The sequence below is a fragment of the Rattus norvegicus genome, chromosome 11, assembly GCF_036323735.1.
Source record: "Rattus norvegicus strain BN/NHsdMcwi chromosome 11, GRCr8, whole genome shotgun sequence".
In the NCBI taxonomy this organism is placed as follows: domain Eukaryota; kingdom Metazoa; phylum Chordata; class Mammalia; order Rodentia; family Muridae; genus Rattus; species Rattus norvegicus.
Window position 1 is genome coordinate 94,223,407 of NC_086029.1, and position 10,985 is coordinate 94,234,391.

The 10,985-nt window shown below is 43.8% G+C and overlaps 1 long non-coding RNA gene across 2 annotated transcripts; it reads left to right on the forward strand.

Moving 5' to 3' along the window:
* Positions 1 to 4,510: 4,510 nt before the first annotated feature.
* Positions 4,511 to 6,915, forward strand: LOC108352401 (uncharacterized). 2 transcript variants are annotated; one of them, XR_001840591.3, is made up of 3 exons: positions 4,511 to 4,649; positions 6,427 to 6,534; positions 6,714 to 6,915. It is a non-coding gene; the product is annotated as an uncharacterized LOC108352401 (long non-coding RNA). The 2 variants fall into 2 exon arrangements; XR_010056207.1 differs by lacking the exon at positions 4,511 to 4,649 and adding an exon at positions 4,745 to 4,846.
* Positions 6,916 to 10,985: the final 4,070 nt, after the last annotated feature.

Here is a 10,985-nt window from a genome sequence, read left to right on the forward strand (position 1 = left end):
CAAGCATGACTGCTATGCCTAGTTTAGATAACAATTTGTTTAGATAGTAATTAAGACATTTTAATAATAAATTTCTCCGAGTATAAGTACATAATATAAAAATATGTATTCTTGTTCTACTTTGATGTATATAGTCAGGATTATGTTTACATAATAACCATTTAGCTAGTATATTACTGTGGCATCCATGATTTACCATTAAGTCCTGAAAATAAATTTTAAAAAAAGAAAGAAAAGAAAAGAAATGGAGGCATACCAACAGAAACTGAGAAAATTTTTTTAAAAAGTCAGGTCTTACTACAAAAGCCTCTACTCAACAAAACTGGAAAATCTATACAAAATGGATGCTTTTCTAGACAGATACCACATACTAAAGTTAAATCAAAATAATGTAAATTATTTAAACAGTCCCATAACCTGTAAGGATTTAGAAGCAGTCATTTAAAAACCCCCAACCAGCCCAGGGCCAGATGGTTTTAGTGCAGAATTCTACCAGATCTTAAAAGAAGAGCTAACACCAATACTCTTCAAACTATCTCACAAAATAGAAACAGAAGGAACACTACCTAATTCATTCTATGAATTAACAGTTATTCTGATTCCTAAACCACACAAAGAAAGCAAATTTCACACTGATTTCACTTATGAACATTGACAGAAAAAAATACTCAATAAAATTCTAGTAAGCTGAGTCCAAGAGCACATCAAAAACATCATTCACCATAGTCAAGTTGTCTTCATCCCAAGGATGCAAGGATAGTTCAGTATAAGGAAATCCAACAATGTGATCTACTATATAAGCAAACTCAAAGAAAAAAAAATCACATTAGATGCTAAAAAAGCTTTTGAGCAAATCCAACATGCCTTCATGTTAAAAGTTTTGGAGAGATCAGGAATTCGAAGCACATACCTAAACATAATAAAAGCAATATACAGTAAAGCAATAGACAATATCAAATTAAGTGGAGATAAACTTGACGCAATCCCACTAAAATCAGGGACAAGACAAGGTTGCCCACTCTCCCCCTATTTATTCAATAGTACTCAAAGTTCTAGATAGAGCAATAAGACAATCAAAGGAGGTTAAAGGGATATAATTGGACAGAAATAAGTCAGATGGTACGGTAGTATAAATAAGTATAAATTCTCTTCCAGAGAATCCTACACCACATAAACAACTTCAGCAGAGTGGACAGATGTAAAATGAACTCAAAGAAATTAGTAGCTCTCCTTTATACAAATAATAAATGGTCTGAGAAAGAAATTAGGGAAACAGCACCCTTCAAAATAGCCACAAATAATATAAAACATTTTGCTACAACTCTGTGGGGCTGTGAAAGGTACCCTGATTCCTGGTCGAATCCCTGGGGACCCTAAAAGGCACGGCAGGAGCATTCCCAGTCTCCCAAGAGATCAAGCCCTTCGCAGCTACAGCCCCTCACAACCCTCTGTAGAGAGGTTTGAGACAGATCAGTCACACAGGGCAACACCCCAACACCCACCTCCACAGGTGAGGATGTGACCACAGGGTCATGTAGGCTCAAGACAGATCAGACATAGAAGCAGGACCACGCCCCCAGATATGTAGATGAGGTCTTCCCAAGCTCTCAGGCCAAACCAATAGGAAGTACCTGCTCTCTCAGACACTGAGCCATCCAAAAACTTTAAGAATCGTGTTCAGAAGGATTAAAGGTGTGCAGGAATTATTTCACCGTCTAAGAGCTTCTGCCATAAGAGCTGTCACACTGCCACTTAGGGAAGAGATCCGCTCTCCCAAAATCGCTGCCAGAAGCTCCCCTGTAGCCCTTGCCAGCAACCGAAGCGAATGGTAGCAGTGGAAAGGAGAAGGACCAGCAGCAGAGGCAGTAAAAGCTGTTTCCCTTCCCTGGCTGAGTTCTCTCCCCCTCGCCCGAAACCCACGCAACTTGTAGGGCCAGAGATCTCCGTGGGAAGCCCCTGCTCCAGAGCCGCATATAACTATAACCAAACAAGTGAAAGATCTGTATGGCAAAAACTTCAAATCACTGAAGAAAGGAATTGAGGAAGATATCATGGATCCATAGCACTAACACAGTGGAAACGGCCATCTTACCAAAAGCAATCTACAGATTCAATGCAATCCCCATCAAAATTCCAACATAACTTTTTACAGACATTGAAAGAGAAATTCAGAACTTCGTATGGAAAAACAAGCCTGAACAATAGAAGAACCTCTGAAGGAATCGCCATCCCCGATCTCAGGCTGTACTATAAAGCAGTAGTGATAAAAACTGCGTGTGATTGGTACAGAGACAGACAGGTCAATCAATGGAGTAGAATTAAGACTCAGAAATAACCCCATACACCTTTGGACGCTTGATTTTTGACAAAGAAGACAAAAACCATATAGTGGAATAGAAAAAGCATCTTCAACAAATGATGCTAGTCTAACTGGAGCTCTGTATGTAGAAGGATGCAAATTGATACATATCTATCACCTTGCACAAAGCTCAAGTCCAAGTGGATCAAGGACCTCAACATAAAACCAGATATACTGAATCTAATAGAAGACCAAGTGGGAAAGAGCCTTGAACGCATTGGCACAGAAGAAAATTTCCTAAACAGAACACCAATTACTCAGCCTTTAACATCAACGCTTGATAAATGGGACCTTTTGAAACAGAAAAAGCTTCTGTAAGACAAGGGACACTGTCACTATGACAAAACAGCAGCCTACAGATTAGGGAAAGATCTTCACTAACCCTACATCCGATAGAGAGGGAACATCCAAAATATATAAAGAACTCCAGAAGTTAGGCTCCAAAAACCCAAATAACCCAATTTTAAAGCGCAGTTCTGTAGTGTGTAATTATTAAAAAAAAAACAATCCATGCTAACACTGGCTACATGCCAGCAACTCGGTCTCCCCCATGGGGAGCAGCAAGCCAAGGTCTTCCCAATTTCCTTTGGTCCACTTGTCACTGAACCACTCACATTTCCAGGCGTCTGTCCCCTAAGGTTAGTCTACCAAAACTTGCTCTAAACCCTGAGCTCCATGTAATGAAAACTCTAGAGACTTGTAATTTATCAGTCTCATTTATAACCATAAATTCTCAACTCAAAAAATGGCCACACAAAGAACTTAAAACTCAGTTGATATAAACACAAGCTGCACACCTAGATGGGGCAAATGTACCCTACATATTAATCATCTATTAAGAAATCCCCAATACTTATGGCTCCCAGGACCTCGTGGTTCTGGTTCCTCTTCCTCTCCTACAGGTTCCATCCTGTCTCCTCCTCTCTGTCTGTCTGTCTCTCTCCACCCATCTCTAAAACTCTCAGCCCACCCTTTTTTTCCCCCACTGCCCAGTCACAGGCTCTCACCTGCTTACAGACAGCAATCTACAGGGTACAGAGCTACACAGAGAATTCTCAACAAGAAATCCTGAATGGCTAAGAAGCTCTTAAAGAAATGTTCAACATTCTTAGCTATCAGGGAAATGCAAATCAAAATGACCCTGAGATTCCACCTCACACCATTCAGAAAGGCTAAGATCAAAAGCTCAGACAACAGCACAAGCCGGTGAGGATGTGGGGAAAGAGGAACACTCCTCCGTTACTGGTGGAATTGCAAACTGGTACAACCTCTCTGGGAATCAATCTGGCAGTTCCTCAGAAAATTGAAAATAGTTTTCGACCTGAAGACCCAGCTGTACCACACTCCTGGGCATATATCCAAAAGATGCTTCATCATATGACAAGGACCAATATGTTCACAGCAGCCTTATTGGTAGTATTCAGAAGCTGAAAGCGACCCAGATGTCCCTCAACTGAAGGATAGATACAGCAAACACGGTGCATTCACACAAATGGAGTACCACTCAGCTATTTGAAACAATAACTTGATGAAGTTCATAAACAAATGGATGGGACTAGAAAATATCATCCCGAATGAGTTAACCAAGACCCAAAAGGACATGCATGGCACATACTCACTGAGAAGTGGATATTAGCTAAAAAGTGTAGAATACCCATGATACAACCCACAGACCGTAAGAAGTTTAACAGGAAGGAAGGCCCAAGTGAGGATGCTTCAATCCCACTTAGAAGGGCAAACAAAATAATCATGAGGGGAGAGAAAGGGAGGGGCTTGGGTTTGAGGGTGGGAGAAGAAAAGGGGGGGGGAGGATCAAGTATGGTGGGGCAACAAGATAGAGGCCCAAAAGGCCATGAAAATCAATGGTGTGGATTGGGGGAGTCTCTAGAAAGCCCCAGAGACTTGGGATGAGGGAGGCTCCCAGAACTCAGTGTGGGTGAACTTAGCCAAAAATGCCCAACAGTGGGTATATGAAACCTGAAAAGATCGCCTCGAGTCAGACAGGACTCCAGTGAAGGGATGACGACACCACCCCACCTTCAAAACTTTCGACTCAAAATTGCTCCTGTGGAAAATAAACACAGGGACCAAAGTGGAGCAGAGACAGAAGGAATGTCTAACCCGTGACTGACCCAACTTGGGATTCATTCCATGGACGGACCAATCGCTGACCCTGTTACTGGTGCTATGCTGTGCTTACAGACAAGAGCCTAGCATGTCTGTCCTCTGAGAGGCTCTACCAGCAGATGACTGGGACAGAGAGATACTCAAGGCCAAGCACTGGACTGAGGTGGGGACCCCTGTGGAAGAGTTAGGGGGAGAAATGAAGGAACTGAAGGGGATGGCAACCTTACGGGAAGACCAACGGTGTCAACCAACCTGGAACCCTGGGAGCCCCCAGAGCCTCGGCCAACCACCGAAGATCACACACCGGCTGGTCTGAGGCCCCAGCACATATGTAGCAAAGGGTTGCCCTGTCTGTCCTCAGTAAGGAAAGTTGTGCCTCATCCTGTAGAGAGCCTTCATACCCCAGGGTGGGCGGGTGTAGGGGGCACTCTCTGAGAGGTGATGAACAAGGGTGGTAGGGGGAGGAATTCTGCCATGGGGGACCAGGAGAGGGGCAACATTGGGGATGTAAATAATTAATTAATTATTGTTTTGAAAAAAAGTTATATCGAATGGCATCAATATGCCTCTCAAACTGGAAAACACGTTAAAGCCTAGCTACACTTCTCCCACATTGAAAATGGGGGTATCTACTCTCGTGCCTCTGGCTAATAGAGTCCACTTGTGGGAAAAAAGCCAGCCAAACACTGTAGCGATGTCTTTGAGGGGCAAGTGGTAGAGATAGTGGCGCTAGCGGCGCAGGCCGATGACGAGAGGCCGAGATGGTTTGGGTAGGTTGGACACGGGAGTATCAGTATCAGCTCTGAGCCTTGTCCTTGCTCAAAGGTTCCCAAGCCTCAGGTAAAGGAGAAAAGATGAACCACACTTTTAAAAGGACAGCCGGGCTGGGGATTTAGCTCAGTGGTAGAGCGCTTACCTAGGAAGCGCAAGGCCCTGGGTTCGGTCCCCAGCTCCGGAAAAAAAAGAAGAGGAAAAAAAAAAAAAAAAAAAAAAAAAAAAGGACAGCCCCCAAGTTGTGGCAAAAGATGCACCTCCGTGAAAACAGCCTCGCCTATTGCTCTGATGAGAAACCATCTCCCCGGAGGAGGCTTGGGTTGAGGCCTCATTAAATTCTTTATGAATGATCATTTGAGTCTGTGCTGAAAGTGGGTAATAATGTAATATACGGGAATTAAAATTGATTCCTGGGCAGCTCACAACTTCCTGTGAATGTGAATCCAGCTCCAGGAGACTTGACACTTTCTGGATGTCACAAGCACCCTCATAAACATTGCACACATGCGCACACACACACACACACACACACACACACACACACACTCACACACTCACACACACACACACAGAGCAATGATTTTTGAGTGAGAACATTCCCATAGGCTTGTGCATTTGTTTTTTGTTTTGTTTCATTGAGACAAGGTCTGACTATACAGCCTTTGCTGGCCTGGAAGGCACTGTGTAGCCCAAGCTTGCTTTGAGCTCCCAGAGATCAGTCTGCATCTGCCTCCCGAGTGTAGGGATTACAGGCCGGCAAGTGCCTTCATATCCATGTGGGCGCATACGTTTGAGCATTTGTTCCCGTTGGTGTAGCTGTTGGGGAGGTTTAGGGGTATGGCCTTGTGGGAAGAAGTATTTCACTCCAGACAGCCTTTAAGATTTAAAATCTTGGGACTGGAGAGATGGCTCAGTGGTTAAGAGCACTGACTGCTCTTCCAGAGGTCCTGAGTTCAATTCCCAGCAACCACATGGTGGCTCGCAACCATCTGTAAGTGATCCAATGCCCTCTTCTGGTGTGTCTGAAGACAGCTACAGTGTACTCACATACATAAAATAAATAAATATTAATAAATAATAAAAAATAATAATAAATAAATATTTTTAAAAAAATATTTAAAATCTTTTGCTATTTCCGGTTTGTTTCCTCTGCCTCTTGTTTTCAGTTCCAAACTCGAGCTCTCAGCTTGCTGGTGTAGCCGCCATGCCTTCCCACCATGATAGTGATGGACTCATTCCTCTGGGACACTTTGCTCATATAAACCATTCTTTATGTAAGTTGCCTTGGTCATGGAGTTTTATCTCAGCGACAGAAAAGAAACCAACACACACACACACACACACACACACACACACACACACTAAATCTTAAAAGTTAAATATTCTATATACTCTCACGACAGACTTTAAATTTTTCTAAAATGTCTGCATATGTTACATTTGACCCTTATAGATTCTACACTGTGACTGTCTTCTTCTCAACACCTGCACAGCAGGTCCCCAGAAGATCAACTTGCAGAGAGGTTCACGGACTTCATGAAAAGCGCTTCTGATGACCCCAGTAAGGTTTGCTGGGGTCACTTTTACCAGGCTGAAGATGGCATCTTAAGACCAACATACAGGCAAATAAATTAAAGATTTGAACCTGACATTAAGGATACAATGGCATCTGTGTCCTTACTAATAACCAACCCTTTGCCCATCCAGGAAAGGGGGGGTGCATCATGGGAGGTTGAAGGGATTATCAGCAGATAAGACATAATTTATTCACTCTGGCTAAAGGCTGCCACATAAACCACTGGGTAGACAGCTGTCAGCAGGCATTAAAGCAAGCATAATCTAGCACATAAAAGCTAGCACAGAAACACACACACACACACACACACACACACACACACACACACACACACACAGGGAGGGAAGGAGAGCGAGAGGGAGGGGGGAAAGGCCATTTTTATACATAACAGGAAAAAGAAGAAAAAGTGGTCCTTTGACAAGATTAATTACAAAACACCATTCATCAATCACTGTTTCCTTTGGAGTTCCCCTGACGTACAGTGTCAGTCATTTTGTACTGAATCATATAGGCCCTTGAATGCCGGATGTCAGCCATGTTTTAGCTGCATCACCGCCATATTGTCTAAACAAAACATCATACTTCTTCAAAAAAAATATTTATAGCCAGTTTAGTGAGGCAAGTGGATTTCTCTGAGTTTGATGGCAGCCTACTCCACATAAGGAATTCCAGGCCAGCAAAAGCTGCATAGTTATATCCTGACTTAAAAAAAAAATAGTGTGTGTGTGGTGTGTATGTGTGTTCCTGAGTGTGTGCATCTACGCCACATGTATGCGAGAGCCCACAACTGTCAGGGGAGAACACCAGATCCCCTGGAACTGGAGTTACAGAAAGTTGTTAGTTACCATGTGGGTCCTGGGAACTGAACCCAGGTTCTCTGCAAGAGCAATGGGTGCTCTTAACTTCCAAACCACCTCTGCAGCCCATGGCATAGCTATTAACAAAGATGTATGCCTATACTTGGCAAAGACATTTCATTTGTTTACTTTTATTTTTTGAGATAGCATCTTGATATGTAGCCCTGGCTGACCTGGAACTCACTATGTAGACCAGGTTGACCTCAAACTCATGGAGATCCTCCTGCCTCTGGCTCCTGAGTGCAAGAATTAAAGGCTTGCGCTACTATGCCAGACTATTCACATAATATTTATGTGTGGGATGATGTCACAGGTGAGGCAGGTACAAGATAGAAGGAGGCCTGTCATTGGATAAGAAGGAAGGATGGGCGGGAGAAAACTTTGAAGGAAGAGGAGGAGACTGGAACAGAAAGGAGGAAGAGACAGGAAGGAGAGGGAGAGAAGCTGTGGCAGGACAATATGGCAGGTGACGTCAAGATTCCGCTCTGTGTATTTACAGGTTGTTATTAACGTTTTTAAGGGATGGATGGTACTGGACTTTGTATGTTTAAGTGGGCAATTATATCTTATCAATTGGGTCAAAGGTTATTGTGTTGTGTGTTCTTTTATGTGATGGTTTGAGTGTAGGAAAGTGTGAGGCGGCAGGAGACATTGGGCCTCTGTGGAGTTGGGATGTGTTTCTGCCAAGATATCCAGCAGATATCTTGGGGCACTGCGGTGTCGGACCTAGCAGGATAAAAGACAACCTTACTTTTTTTTATTTTTTATATTTTTACAACAACATTTATGTGCATTTTGCTATGTGTATATGTGTGTGCCAGAGAGTATGTATATGCACCATGTGCATGAAGAAACCTTGGAGGTCAAAGGAGGCCATCAGATCCCCTGGAAGTGGAGTGTCAGCAGCTTGTGAGATGTCACATGGGTACGGGGAACCAAACTCGGGTTTTCTGCAAGAGCAGCAAGTGCTTCTAACTTTGGAACCACCTCTTCATCCCTGTAAAGAGAGTTTTAAATATCTGCTGAGCAGACCCTTTTACTGTCTTTGCGGGGGCTTATGATCCCCGAGACTATAAACTAAAACTGCATTTCAGGGTTTGAAAAGCTATGGTCATCTCTGATATTCCTAACTGGGGGCTTACGACTGGAAACAAGGGGGCAGTGTCCCCCTCCAGATGAACGAGTCTTTGCTTTTCACAGGATGCGTTGGAAACTGTCTAAATCTGGTACAGAAATACAATGTGGCCTCTGCAGTCACAGCCCTTTGAGGCAGCGCGTGGGTGGCTCCTGTTGTGTAGTCAGATGAGGTGACCTACTCTTTTGTGCCTTTGAAATGCACCACAGCCTGAGAAAACTCACAATGTATGTGTCCCAAAGGCCTGCCTGATTCAAGGAGGGAATTCGGAGGGCAAAGGCTGCTACCAATTTCAGAGGATAAAGTGCTGTATTTATGGTAGACTTTGTAATGCTGCAGATGGCTGGACTCACAAGCACTAAATAGAATGTCATGGGGAAGGATGGCGTATGCTTTCAACTGCAGTACTCAGAGGTCAAGGGAAGGATGGCGTATGCTTTCAACTGCAGTACTCAGAGGTCAAGGGAAGGATGGCGTATGCTTTCAACTGCAGTACTCAGAGGTCAAGGGAGGCCAATCCCTGTGAGCTTAAAGCCAGGCGGGGATATATAGCAAAACCTTACCCCCAAAGCCCAAAGCCCAAACAAAACAAAATAAAACAAAATGCTTTGTTCGTGGTTTCCTCGGCTCTATTAACACCTTAAGTACAGTATTCCTGGCTATTGGGGCACTGGACAGGAACCAGGGCAAGTTAGGAAAGCTGTACTGGAAAACAGAACCACATGTTATTACGGACACATAACTATGAATGCGAGGAATTTAAAGAGACATGTTGTTTTAACTCATCGAGACAAAGCTCAGTTGGAAAAACAAACAAAAACAGTTCATGAGATTTGTGTCTGACAAAGAAAATAAATGGGGTGGCAGGGAGGGGGTTACCCCTTCTCAGAGAAGAAGGGGAGGGAGAATGGGAGGAGGTTTGCAGGGGTACTGGGAGGAGAGGGAAGCTGATATTGGGATGTAAAATGAATAAATTATTTACAATTGTGTAAAAGAAGAGGAAGAGGAGGAGGAGGGGAAGAAGAAAAAGAGGAAGAGGAGGAAGAGGAGAAAGATTCCTTCAGTACTGACTTGTTCTTTAATGCCTCCTGGAGCCCAAGTGTCGTTGGCCTTGGGGACCCCTTCCCAGCTTCCCCAGTTTTATTATCTGTGGCCCAACTCTCTACTGTTCTGATGCTCACAGCTTTGTGCTCGAGCACCCCATCATGCTTAAGGAGCCGGACAATTATCTGATTGCCGAGTGACAGGATACCATGTCAACGTAAATCAGAAACAGTTCCTGTAGACTATGACCAGTGGGAGTTACAGAGACTTCATATATTCTATATTATTAGGGTTTGAGTCTTTAGCATTTGTCCGTCATTGGGGAGAAAGCACAAATACTATGGCACACGCATAGAAGGTCAGAAGACAACTTATGGGAATCAGGTCCCTTCCCAGCACTGAGTCTCAGGAACCTACCCAGGCCTGCGGGCAGCAGGGATCCTCATCCACTGAGCTACCTCACTGGTCCCACAGTCTGTAAGAGTGTACTTTACCTAGTTTTGTAGGGAGAAATGGGGGTACTTTGTAAGACCACATCTGGGACTGAGAAAATGACTCAGAGGGTAAGAGGGCTTGTTCCGGAAAGCATGAGGTAATAATTCCAACCCTTAGCACCCATGCAGAATGCCTCACGTGGCTGCTCATGTCTGTAAACTTAGCCTTGGATGAGAGACTCAGAAGACAGGAGGATCCTAAAAGCTCACCACAGGCAGCCTAGCCAGAAGCAGAAAGATTCCAGTACAGTCAAAGGGCTACCTTGTTCTAGCTCCCACATACATGTGTGCCACATACATGCATAGCACATGACACACACACACACACACACACACACACACACACACTAATAAATGTATGGCCCCTCCCCCAAACCATGTCAGTACTGAAGGAATCTGCATGTGCACCATAAAAGCACCTTAGGGCACACACACTACCATTTGCTAATGATAATCTAGATGATTCTAGACTAAACTATGAAGGCAGAGTTTCCCTGCTTCCCAGATTGTTGGCTTTCTCAGTAAATCACAGTTTAAAGATTAAGTTCTATGGTGGTCAGGAAGGGATCCTTTCAAGTTCAGTGCTAGAGCATTGAGGAAGACTGTATTTGCCTCAGGG